This window comes from Arvicola amphibius, chromosome 4 (assembly GCF_903992535.2).
Source record: "Arvicola amphibius chromosome 4, mArvAmp1.2, whole genome shotgun sequence".
Taxonomy (NCBI): Eukaryota; Metazoa; Chordata; class Mammalia; order Rodentia; family Cricetidae; genus Arvicola; species Arvicola amphibius.
The window spans coordinates 149,001,448-149,013,598 of NC_052050.1; the positions used below are offsets into that span (position 1 = coordinate 149,001,448).

Sequence of the window (12,151 nt, forward strand, 5' to 3'; positions counted from 1 at the left end):
GCCCAGCATGGGGGCACACATATTTAACCCCAGCACTGGGGAGGCAGAGTCAGGAAGATCTCAGTGAGTTCAAGGCCAGCTTGGTATACAAAGTCAGTTTCAGGACAGCCAGAGATGTTACACAGAGAATCCCTGTCTCAAAGAAAAAAAAAAACACAACAAAAAATAAAAAAGCATTCACCTGAACACACGGTACTCAGTGGTTACTAAAAGCAAACAATATAAATTGGTTATTGGAACTGTGCTCAATTGCAACATCTTCCTTCAGTTTACCGATGGCATTGTGCAATCTCCTAACCCCTATAAATAACAACTGTCTAGAAGCTTCTGTCCACTCATCCCAAAGGATCCTTTGTCTTCTCCGCACTCTGGGCTTAGTCTGCAGTGGCCATGAAGATTGCCTACTTTCTGATACTGATGCTCTGCTTGTTCTCGCCCCTGATGGTCCAGGGTAAGTCTTGAAACTGTTAGAACAACTGCCCCAGGGCTGGGGTAAGGGGGCTAAGGAAATTTGGAGGAAGCTAGTTCTAGCCCTATAGGAACAAAAAGAATACATCCCATTGCTCAGTGACCTGAGTCAGTGCCCCTCAGAGTCTATAAGGCATCCACTGGCAAACAGGGTTAGCTACAGGAAGACAAAGGCATCTTCCAGGACCCATCCTTGTCCTGGACACCGAGGAAATATACTGTGTGGAAAGGAGTTTGCTAAGGCCCAATATGACTCCTCGCTCTGAGAGAAAACTTGTCCAGAGAGAGAGACAGTAACTATCAGTAACCATCAATGTGGTTACTAGCCAATGACTTTTTGAGCACCTTGAAGCAAATCCAATGGACCATAATAGTCAGGACATGCAACTCACCAAGTGAGCAGTTAATCTGGGAACCACAGGAGACTGTTCACAACTGTGGGATGTCCAACCACATTCTCCTGTCCGGATTTTATCAGTCATCTCTGCAGGAATCTCCTCATCTAGTCAGAGGGTAGAAGCTCCTCCAAGCCTGAGCACCATGTCCCTGATGGGCAAGCCTGCAGGATGAAAAGTACATGTTTTCCCAGACAGTCTTTCATGGTGTCCTGGTGCATATCATGTGCCTTCCTCATAACTGTCCCCTATTGACCCCCTCAACTGCCCCAGTACCCCCAATGTTTCTCTCACATCCCTCCCAATTTCATGGTGCTGTTGAAGTAACATTTAAAAACATTTCATGGTTTAAATAACACATTAAGCCCACTTAGTGCTGTCCATAATCTCATTTGTATAAGGTCATCTACTAAGGCACAAAAAGCCTACAAAAGTCTACCTGCCTCCCCAAGGAAACATGACATTCCCTCTTTTAGCTTTCACTAACTGCCATTAACTCCTTATTAGGTGTTCATGTGTGGAATGTCTGGAGACCCTCCCTCCCTCTCATTTGCTAGAATGTTAACTGTCCTGATCTGATGGAAGCATTGTACAGATGACCCCAGTTCCTGTCAGTGCATGTGTGTAGTAGTAATGTCCGGTCCAGTGCCAGCCTTCCATGTGCTCTACTGTACATCCTCTGGGTTTGCTTTGGTTCTACCCCATCTGTAATGACATTCCTGGGACTGGAAGTGGCAGTTGGTAGGTGTCTATTGCATCTACAGCTGAGCACAGCACTGAAATGTGAACATCATGCATTACCAAATGAGCTCACTCATCTAAGTTTCTTTGTAACAGTCTGCCAATGAGAAAATAGATAGCAGCCCTGGTTACACCTGAGCCAACAGAAAGATAGTGTGGGTCTTGTGGACTGTTTTGCCCACCATTGCTAAGCACAATACATTACATTTCTTTGTTTTGATGAAGCTGTATTTATGTCTTCACTACTTCTATCCCTTTTATTACAGGGCTCAAGAAAAACTCAGCACCAAATACCTGTGGTTTATACGGTGGCATTTGCACGAAACAGAAAGCCCGTGGATGCATGACCCTGAACATAAAATGCAAAGGTGGATACAAATACTGCTGTGTGTATCCACGGAAGCACAATAACTCACGCAGTTTAGTGTGAGAGTCGGCACCTGCTCTGATTTCCGTGTAATAAAGACATCATGAAGCATATGTACTCTTCCCAAGATGTTTAAATTTAGGGGAAATGCCATGAGATTGAAATGGGAGAATGTGGTGGTGTTGGAATCAAGGGTCCAGTATTTCTAGGTTCCTGGCCTCCTATTCAAGAAATAAAAGGCTCACACAGGTTTCAAAACGAACATAAACACTTTGCTGAAAGTTCAGGGCTAAAAGCAAGGGCTTGATATTGAAATTCCCACTTCCAGCTACCTGTCTCTTCTCAGTGAAGATAAGTAGTACAATTTGAGGAAAGCTAAACCAGAAAAATCTGTGGAATTGAAACACAAGGCTGGGCAAATTTGTCAATGAGATTCAAAGTTGAAACAGTTGGATGTGGTGACTTGAATGGGGGGTAGCCCCTGTTTGCTATGGGTTTGAAGTTTGGGCCCCAGTTGCTGGAGCTGCTTGGAAAGGATTAGGGGCCGTGGCCTTGTTAGGAGCATCACTGGAGGAAGGCTTTTTGATGACAAAGGCCCACATGAGACCCAGTCTGATCCCGCCCCACCCCACCTCTAACTTGTGAATCTCATGCCCCAGAGCAATGCCTGCTTTCCTGCTGCCAGGCTCCCCACCATGACGATCACAGACTAACATTAGAAACAATAAACAAGGCCCTGATTCAATGCTTTCTTCTATAAGTTGCCTTGCTCGTGGTGATTCTTAGCAGCAATAAACCAGTGCCTCAGACGATGAGCTACATCAACATCTGTACAGTTGAGATGCAGTCGGCAATGACTGTCTCTGTGCACCTTTAGGAAGCTGGCAGGGTTGTCCCTGAGAAACTAATCTTCTACCTTTCCCTGAGAAATGTCTGGTTAAACAGGAAGTCGCTGATACATTAAAGCAGACAGAGGTTTCAGAATATGTAAAATGTCCCCTAATATTAGAGCAGTAAATCTAAAGACACAGGCGATAATTATTGACCTGCTTTGTTTTCACACTGTGTGTGGCCAGGGAGGGTGGGAGGGAGAGAGCCTGCATTGGTAAATATGTGTGTTTGTGTTTTTCTCTGTGTGTATAGGTGTGTGTGTGAGTGTATGTGTGTTTGTGTGTCAGTGTGTATATGTGTGTGTGTGTGTGTGTGTGTGTGTGTGTGTGATCCAAAGGTTGTTTTATGGCATCTTACATGAGCATACTCCATTCCTGCTAAACTGGCTGGCTAGTTATCCCGGAGATCCTGCCCCTCCATCTTTGCCTAGTGATGAGGTTACAGCAACTGGTCCCGACATTCAGCTTTCACATGGGTCCAGTGATTCAGACTCAGGGCTCACAACTGTACGCTAGGGACATCTATTCCACCGAGCCATCTCACACTCAGTGTGCATCATTTTCTATAATTCAGGGGCTACATTCTGCCTGGTGACCTAAGGAGATTCAGAATCTCTCCCTTTCCCAGAGCGTCAAGGATTTATCCATGATTACCAGTAGGGCTTGTGAACAGCCCTGGCGTTCCTGCTCTCCATAATCAGAGGACAGCAAGAAAAATATTCACCCTCTAAAAGTCCACTGATGCCACAGAGAAGATGGGGTCTCAGGGGCCAAACGCAATACTCAGTGATCTAGATATGGATACAACCTGGACATGGCTAGATAGAAGACGTGAGAAGTAAAGATACAAACAAAATGTTCTTTTTATTAATTAATTCATTTGGTTTCTCAAGACAGGGTTTCTCTGTAGTTTTGAACCCTGTCCTGAAACTAGCTCTTGTAGTCCAGGCTGGCCTTGAACTCATAGAGATCTGCCTGCCTCTGCTTGCCGAGTTCTGGAATTAAAGGCACATGCCAACAGCACCTGAACACAAACAAGATGTTTTAAACATCATGGATCTACGGCAATTTGTGGTGTTGCTAATGTGGACATAGGAGGCCAGTTTATCAGGATGACTACAAGGGAAGCCCCACAGGCTGCACTCAAGCACCTTGCTGACGTTCATCTCCCTCTTTCTTTGGTACCTTCAACCCCTGGAACTTGTGTTCTCTATACTGTTCTCTAATGCCTTTTTGACGTCTAAAAAGTGTCCACATCTGTAATGTTGGTGTTCAGAAGGATAACAACCTCTCCTCCAATACTCTCCTCCCCTTGTGTTCTCGCAGATTGATACTGTTCATCTGCCACACAAGGTGAGTCCCACCTCCTGCCTAAATTATGCTTTAAACCTCCAGAAACTCTAGTTTCCCAGGAGAGTCCATTATTCAAGTCTTCTCCCAAGATTCCCCATCTCTAAAGACCAACACCCCCCATGCTGCCCCTTCCTGTGTATCTATTATGTTCCCTTCATTTTCATTTTCATTTTCAGGCAGACTCACGTTGCCTGGGTTAGCTTTAAAGTATGCAGCTGAGGGTGACCTTCAAGCTCCTCATCTGCTGCTGCCACCTCCCAACTGGGATTGCCTTCATGTTCTACCGCAGTTGGCTCTTTACTAAGCCCAGCTACAAGCCATTGGCACTGTCTTAACGCACACACTCAACCCACAAACATTTCCATTTAGGTTGTGCAACACACTAAGTAACTTCTATGTTTCTACCCTCTGTCTTTGTTGTTCCCCAGTAAGGTTCTGGCGCATCTGTCTCCTGCGGTGGATACATAGTGTCTCCTGTCTCCTGCAGTGGATACATGGTATCTCCTGTCTCCTGCAGTGGATACATGGTGTTTCCTGTCTCCTGCAGTGGATACATAGTGTCTCCTTTCTCCTTCAGTGGATACATAGTGTCTCCTGTCTCCTGTGGTGGATACATGGTGTCTCCTGTCTCCTGCCTTGGATACATGGTGTCTCCTGTCTCCTGCCTTGGATACATAGTGTCTCCTGTCTCCTGCCTTGAATACATGGTGTCTCCTGTCTCCTGCCTTGGATACATGGTGTCTCCTGTCTCCTGCTTTGGATACATGGTATCTCCTGTCTCCTGCGGTGGATACATGGTGTGGCACCGACTCCATCTTCTTTCCTCCTCTATCACTGCCTGGACTTCCCACCTTACTCTGTTCTGCCCAGGTGTAGGCCCAAAGCAGCATCTTTATTAACCAATGGTACACAGAGGGGAATTCCATATCACATAGCCCTTTGTATGTTTAATATAAGATGTGGTTAAACTCTAAGGGACCATAGAACCAACAACTAAAAGCCCAGGACCAGATGGTTTTAGTGCAGAATTGTATCAGAATTTCAATGAAAAGCTAATGCTGATACTCCTTAAACTATTCCACACAATAGAAATAGAAGGGACATTGCCAAACTCTTTTTATGAGGCGACAGTTGCCCTGGTTAACAAACCATGCAAAGATTCAACTAAGAAGGAGAATTATAGACCAATCTCCCTCATGAACATTGATACGAAAATATATTCAATAAAATACTGGCAAACGGAATCCAAAAACACATCAAAAAATCATTCACCATAATCAAGTTGGCTTCATCCGAGACATACAGGGATATTTCAACATAAGAAATATATCAAGGTAATAAACTGTTGGGAGCTGTAGATTTCTGGCCCCCTGGCTTTCTTTGCCTGTCTCAGACCCTTTGCCTTCTGGAGTGAACTGAGAAAAACACCTGTGCCTGCAGCTGCTCAACGAGACCTTGATGGCAGGCTTGTGAGCCTGCAGCTGAAAGATCCCGAGAGCCATGCGTGGCTAGGATCCCTACACAAGCTTTCTCTGAGCACAATAAACTTGGCATTCTTGTATCAAGGATGGCCTGTGTTCGTGTCTCTTTCTGTGTATCTCTATCTATGTGTTTTTAAGTCTCCCGCTTCGTTCCCTGCTCTCATACTGTCTTGTAGCGGCACGGGTGCTGCAGGACCATCAGACTTTTTAAAATAAACCATATAAATAAATTGAAAGAAAAAAAAACATATGATCATCTCATTAGACATGGAAAAACCATTTGACAAAATCCAACAGCCCTTCATGATAAAGTACTTGAAGAGGTCCGGGATACAAGAGACATATCTAAATATAATAAGTGCACTGTACAGCAAGCCAACAACCAACATCAAATTAAATGGAGAGAAACTCTATTTGATCCTGAACAGAAAAGCTCTACACATAGGGATGAGAAAATAGCCTTTACTGGAGACATGTCAATAACTTCAACCTTGTCACCTTTATAGCAGGAATAGGTGAATTCTGGGTCGGTACTATAAGGCAGACCATCATGAGCCTAAAGAAAGGAAGTCACATTTTTGGGTTTCTGGGATTTCTCTCATGAGCCCTATGACCATTGCAACAGAAGGGATACTAACATAGACTGTCTTACCAGGATACCTTCAGAGACTCCAAACAAGGAAAAAATAAACCAGACCTCAAAAGAAGTACCTATGTCCAACAAACAGGAAGAAAATAACATTCACGCACAGCATGGGGGCACACATATTTAACCCCAGCACTGGGGAGGCAGAGTCAGGAAGATCTCAGTGAGCTCAAGGCCAGCCTGGTATACAAAGCCAGTTCCAGGACAGCCAGAGATGTTACGCAGAGAATCCCTGTCTCAAATAAAACAAAACACAGCAAAAAAAGAAAAAAGAAAAAAACATTCACCTGAACACACGGTACTCAGTGGTTACTAAAAGCAAACAATATAAATTGGTTATTGGAACTGTGCTCAATTGCAACATCTTCCTTCAGTTTACCGATGGCATTGTGCAATCTCCTAACCCCTATAAATAACAGCTGTCTAGAAGCTTCTGTCCACTCATCCCAAAGGATCCTTTGTCTTCTCCGCACTCTGGGCTTAGTCTGCAGTGGCCATGAAGATTGCCTACTTTCTGATACTGATGCTCTGCTTGTTCTCGCCCCTGATGGTCCAGGGTAAGTCTTGAAACTGTTAGAACAACTACCCCAGGGCTGGGGTAAGGGAGCTAAGGAAATTTGGAGGAAGCTAGTTCTAGCCCTATAGGAACAACAAGAATACATCCCATTGCTCAGTGACCTGAGTCAGTGCCCCTCAGAGTCTAAAAGGCATCCACTGGCAAACAAGGCTAGCTAAAGAAAGACAAAGGCATCTTCCAGGACCCATCCTTGTCCTGGACACCGAGGAAATATACTGTGAGGAAAGGAGTTTGCTAAGGCCCAATGTGACTCCTCACTCTGAATGAAAACTGTCTTGTCCAGAGAGAGAGACAGTAACTATCAGTAACCATCAATGTGGTTACTAGCCAATGACTTTTTGAGCACCTTGAAGCAAATCCAATGGACCATAATAGTCAGGACATGCAACTCACCAAGTGAGCAGTTAATCTGGGAACCACAGGAGACTGTTCACAACTGTGGGATGTCCAACTACATTCTCCTGTCCGGATTTTATCAGTCATCTCTGCAGGAATCTCCTTATCTAGTAGGAGGCTTGAAGCTCCTCCAAGCCTGAGCACCATGTCCCTGATGGGAAAGCCTGCAGGATAAAAAAGGACATGTTTTTCCAGACAGTCTTTCATGGTGTCCTGGTGCATACCATGTGCCTTGCTCATAACTGTCCCCTATTGACCCCCTCAACTGCCCCAGTACCCCCAATGTTTCTCTCACATCCCTCCCAATTTCATGGTGCTGTTGAAGTAACATTAAAAAACATTTCATGGTTTAAATAACACATTAAGCCCACTTAGTGCTGTCCATAATCTCATTTGTATAAGGTCATCTACTAAGGCACAAAAAGCCTACAAAAGTCTACCTGCCTCCCCAAGGAAACATGACATTCCCTCTTTTAGCTTTCACTAACTGCCATTAACTCCTCATTAGGTGTTCATGTGTGGAATGTCTGGAGACCCTCCCTCCCTCTTGTTTTCTAGAATTGTTAACTGCCCTGATCTGATGGAAGCATTGTACAGATGATCCCAGATCCTGTCAGTGCATGTGTGTAGTAGTCATGTCCGGTCCAGTGCCAGCCTTCCATGTGCTCTACTGTACATCCTCTGGGTTTGCTTTGGTTCTACCACATCTGTAATGACATTCCCGGGACTGGAAGTGGCAGTTGGTAGGTGTCCATTGCATCTACAGCAGAGCACAGCACTGAAATGTGAACATCATGCATTACCAAATGAGCTCACTCATCTAAGATTCTTTGTAACAGTCTGCCAATGAGAAAATAGATAGCAGCCCTGGTTACACCTGAGCCAACAGAAAGATAGTGTGGGTCTTGTGGACTGTTTTGCCCACCGTTGCTAAGCACAATACATTACATATCTTTGTTTTGATGAAGCTGTATTTATGTCTTCACTACTTCTATCCCTTTTATTACAGGGCACAAGATATACACAATACAGCCTAACTGTGCTTTACGTGGAGGCGTTTGCACAAAACAGAATTCCCGTGGATGCATTGTCATGCCTATAAAATGCACAGGTGGATACAGATACTGCTGTGTGTTTCCACCAAGTCTCAATGACATGCTCAGTTTAGTGTGAGAGTCGGCACCTGCTCTGATTTCCGTGTAATAAAGACATCATGAAGCATATGTACTCTTCCCAAGATGTTTAAATTTAGGGGAAATGCCAGTGAGATTGAAATGGGAGAATGTGGTGGTGTTGGAATCAAGGGTCCAGTATTTCTAGGTTCCTGGTCTCCTATTCAAGAAATAAAAGGCTCACACAGGTTTCAAAAGGAACATAAAAACTTTGCTGAAAGTTCAGGGCTAAAAGCAAGGGCTTGATATTGAAATTCCCACTTCCGGTTACCTGTTTCATCTCAGTGAAGATAAGTAGTACAATTTGACGATAGCTAAACCAGAAAATCTGTGGAATTGAAACACAAGGCTGGGCAAACTTGTCAATGGGATTCAAAGTTGAAACAGTTGGATGTGGTGACTTGAATGGGGGGTAGCCCCTGTTTGCTATGGGTTTGAAGTTTGGGCCCCAGTTACTGGAGCTGCTTGGAAAGGATTAGGGGCCGTGGCCTTGTTAGGAGCATCACTGGAGGAAGGCTTTTTGATGACAAAGGCCCACATGAGACCCAGTCTTATCCCGCCCCACCCCACCTCTAACTTGTGAATCTCGTGCCCCAGAACAATGCCTGCTTTCCTGCTGCCAGGCTCCCCACCATGACGATCACGGACTAACCTTAGAAACAATAAACAAGGCCCTGATTCAATGCTTTCTTCTATAAGTTGCCTTGCTCGTGGTGATTCTTAGCAGCAATAAACCAGTGCCTCAGACGATGAGCTACATCAACATCTGTACAGTTGAGATGCAGTCGGCAGTGACTGTCTCCGTGCATCTTTAGGAAGCTGGCAGGGCTGCCCCTGAGAAACTAATCTTCTACCTTTCCATGGAGAAATGTCTGGTTAAACAGGAAGTAGCTAATACATTAAAGCAGACATAGGTTTCAGAATATGTAAAATGTCCCCTAATATTAGAGCAGTAAATCTAAAGACACAGCTGATAATTATTGACCCGCTTTGTTTTCACACTGTGTGTGGCCAGGGAGGGTGGGAGGGAGAGAGTCTGCATTGGTAAATATGTGTGTTTGTGTTTTTCTCTGTGTGTATAGGTGTGTGCGAGTGTATGTGTGTTCATGTGTCTGCGTGTGTATGTGTGTGTGTGTGTGTGTGTGTGTGTGTGTGTGTATGATCCAGAGGTTGTTTGTGGCATCTTACATGAGCATACTCCATTCCTGCTAATTCCTGCTCCATTGGCTGGCTAGTTATCCTGGAGATCTTGCCCCTCCATCTTTGCCTAGTGATGAGGTTACAAGAACTGGTCCCGACATTCAGCTTTCACATGGGTCCAGTGATTCAGACTCAGGGCTCACAACTGTACGCTAGGGACATCTATTCCACCGAGCCATCTCACACTCAGTGTGCATCATTTTCTATAATTCAGGGGCTACATTCTGCCTGGTGACCTAAGGAGATTCAGAATCTCTCCCTTTCCCAGAGCGTCAAGGATTTATCATGATTACCAGTAGGGCTTGTGAACAGCCCTGGCATTCCTGCTCTCCATAATCAGAGGACAGCAAGAAAAATATTCACCCTCTAAAAGTCCACTGATGCCACAGAGAAGACGGGGTCTCAGGGGCCAAACGCAATACTCAGCGATCTAGATATGTATACAACCTGGACATGGCTAGATAGAAGATGTGAGAAGTAAAGATACAAACAAATGTTCTTTTTATTAATTAATTCATTTGGTTTCTCAAGACAGGGTTTCTCTGTAGTTTTGAACCCTGTCCTGGAACTAGCTCTTGTGGTCCAGGCTGGCCTTGAACTCATAGAGATCTGCCTGCCTCTGCTTGCCGAGTTCTGGAATTAAAGGCACATGCCAACAGCACCTGAACACAAACAAGATGTTTTAAACATCATGGATCTACGGCAATTTGTGGTGTTGCTAATGTGGACATAGGAGGCCAGTTTATCAGGATGACTACAAGGGAAACCCCACAGGCTGCACTCAAGCACCTTGCTGACGTTCATCTCCCTCTTTCTTTGGTACCTTCAACCCCTGGAACTTGTGTTCTCTATACTGTTCTCTAATGCCTTTTTGACGTCTAAAAAGTGTCCACATCTTTAATGTTGGTGTTCAGGAGGATAACAACCTCTCCTCCAATACTCTCCTCCCCTTGTGTTCTTACAGATTGATACTGTTCATCTGCCACACAAGGTGAGTCCCACCTCCTGCCTAAATTATGCTTTAAACCTCCAGAAACTCTAGTTTCCCAGGAGAGTCCATTATTCAAGTCTTCTCCTAAGATTCCCCATCTCTAAAGACCCACACCCCCCATGCTGCCCCTTCCTGTGTATCTATTATGTTCCCTTCATTTTCATTTTCATTTTCAGGCAGACTCACGCTGCCTGGGTTAGCTTTAAAGTATGCAGCTGAGGATGACCTTCAACCTCCTCATCTGCTGCTGCCACCTCCCAACTGGGATTGCCTTCATGTTCTACCGCAGTTGGCTCTTTACTAAGCCCAGCTACAAGCCATTGGCACTGTCTTAACGCACACTCTCAACCCACAAACATTTCCATTTAGGTTGTGCAACACATTAAGTAACTTCTATGTTTCTACCCTCTGTCTTTGTTGTTCCCCAGTAAGGTTCTGGCGCATCTGTCTCCTGCGGTGGATACATAGTGTCTCCTGCCTTGGATACATAGTGTCTCCTGTCCCCTGCCTTGGATACATGGTATCTCCTGTTTCCTGCCTTGGATACATGGTGTCTCCTGTCTCCTGCAGTCGATACATGGTGTCTCCTGTCTCCTGTGGTCGATACATGGTATCTCCTGTCTCCTGGCTTGAATACATGGTGTCTCCTGTCTCCTGCCTTGGATACATGGTGTCTCCTGTCTCCTGCAGTCGATACATGGTGTCTCCTGTCTCTTGTCTTGGATACATAGTGTCTCCTGTCTCTGTGGTTGATACATGGTGTCTCCTGTCTCCTGCCTTGGATACATGGTGTCTCCTGTCTCCTGCCTTGGATACATGGTGTCTCCTGTCTCCTGCGGTGGATACATGGTGTGGCACTGACTCCATCTTCTCTCCTCCTCTATCCCTACCTGGACTCCCCACCTTACTCTATTCTGACCAGCTGTAGGCCCAAAGAAGCTTCTTCATTAACCAGTGGTATACCGAGGGGAATCCCACATCACATAGCCCTTTGTATCCCTAATATATGATTAAAATTAGAGATTATTAGTTTCTGCCTTTCCAATAGTGCATATTAAGTATACAACATGATGATTTTCCTATTACATGTTCACTCAGGAATATCATGGACTTAGATAAAATTCACCCCTTCATTCCTCCATCCTTACCACCTCTTTCCCACGTAATACTCCTAATCCCCTTTCTTCTTCACACCCTCATTTATGCCCCAGGTTCCATGTAGGAGAGAACAGCCATCAATTTGACTCTGAGTTGATTTACTCCTTGCATTCTGGTGCTCATCACTTCTATCCTTTCTCCTTTGCAGTGACTTCTCTCTCATTATGGCAGTAGAAAACTCCACCGTGTACACTCACCTCTTTAAGGACATGTAAGATGACTCTATGCCTTGGATACTGTGAATAGCGACTGAAGTAGCATGGAGCTGCAGGTTCCTCTGTGGTGTGCTGACATACACACTATAGAGCACACCCAG

The 12,151-nt window shown here is 44.9% G+C and overlaps 1 long non-coding RNA gene across 1 annotated transcript; it reads left to right on the forward strand.

Annotated features, from left to right (window-relative positions):
• Positions 1-345: 345 nt before the first annotated feature.
• On the forward strand, positions 346-2,084 carry LOC119811256. The gene is made up of 2 exons (XR_005284959.1): positions 346-451; positions 1,871-2,084. It is a non-coding gene; the product is annotated as an uncharacterized LOC119811256 (long non-coding RNA).
• Positions 2,085-12,151: the final 10,067 nt, after the last annotated feature.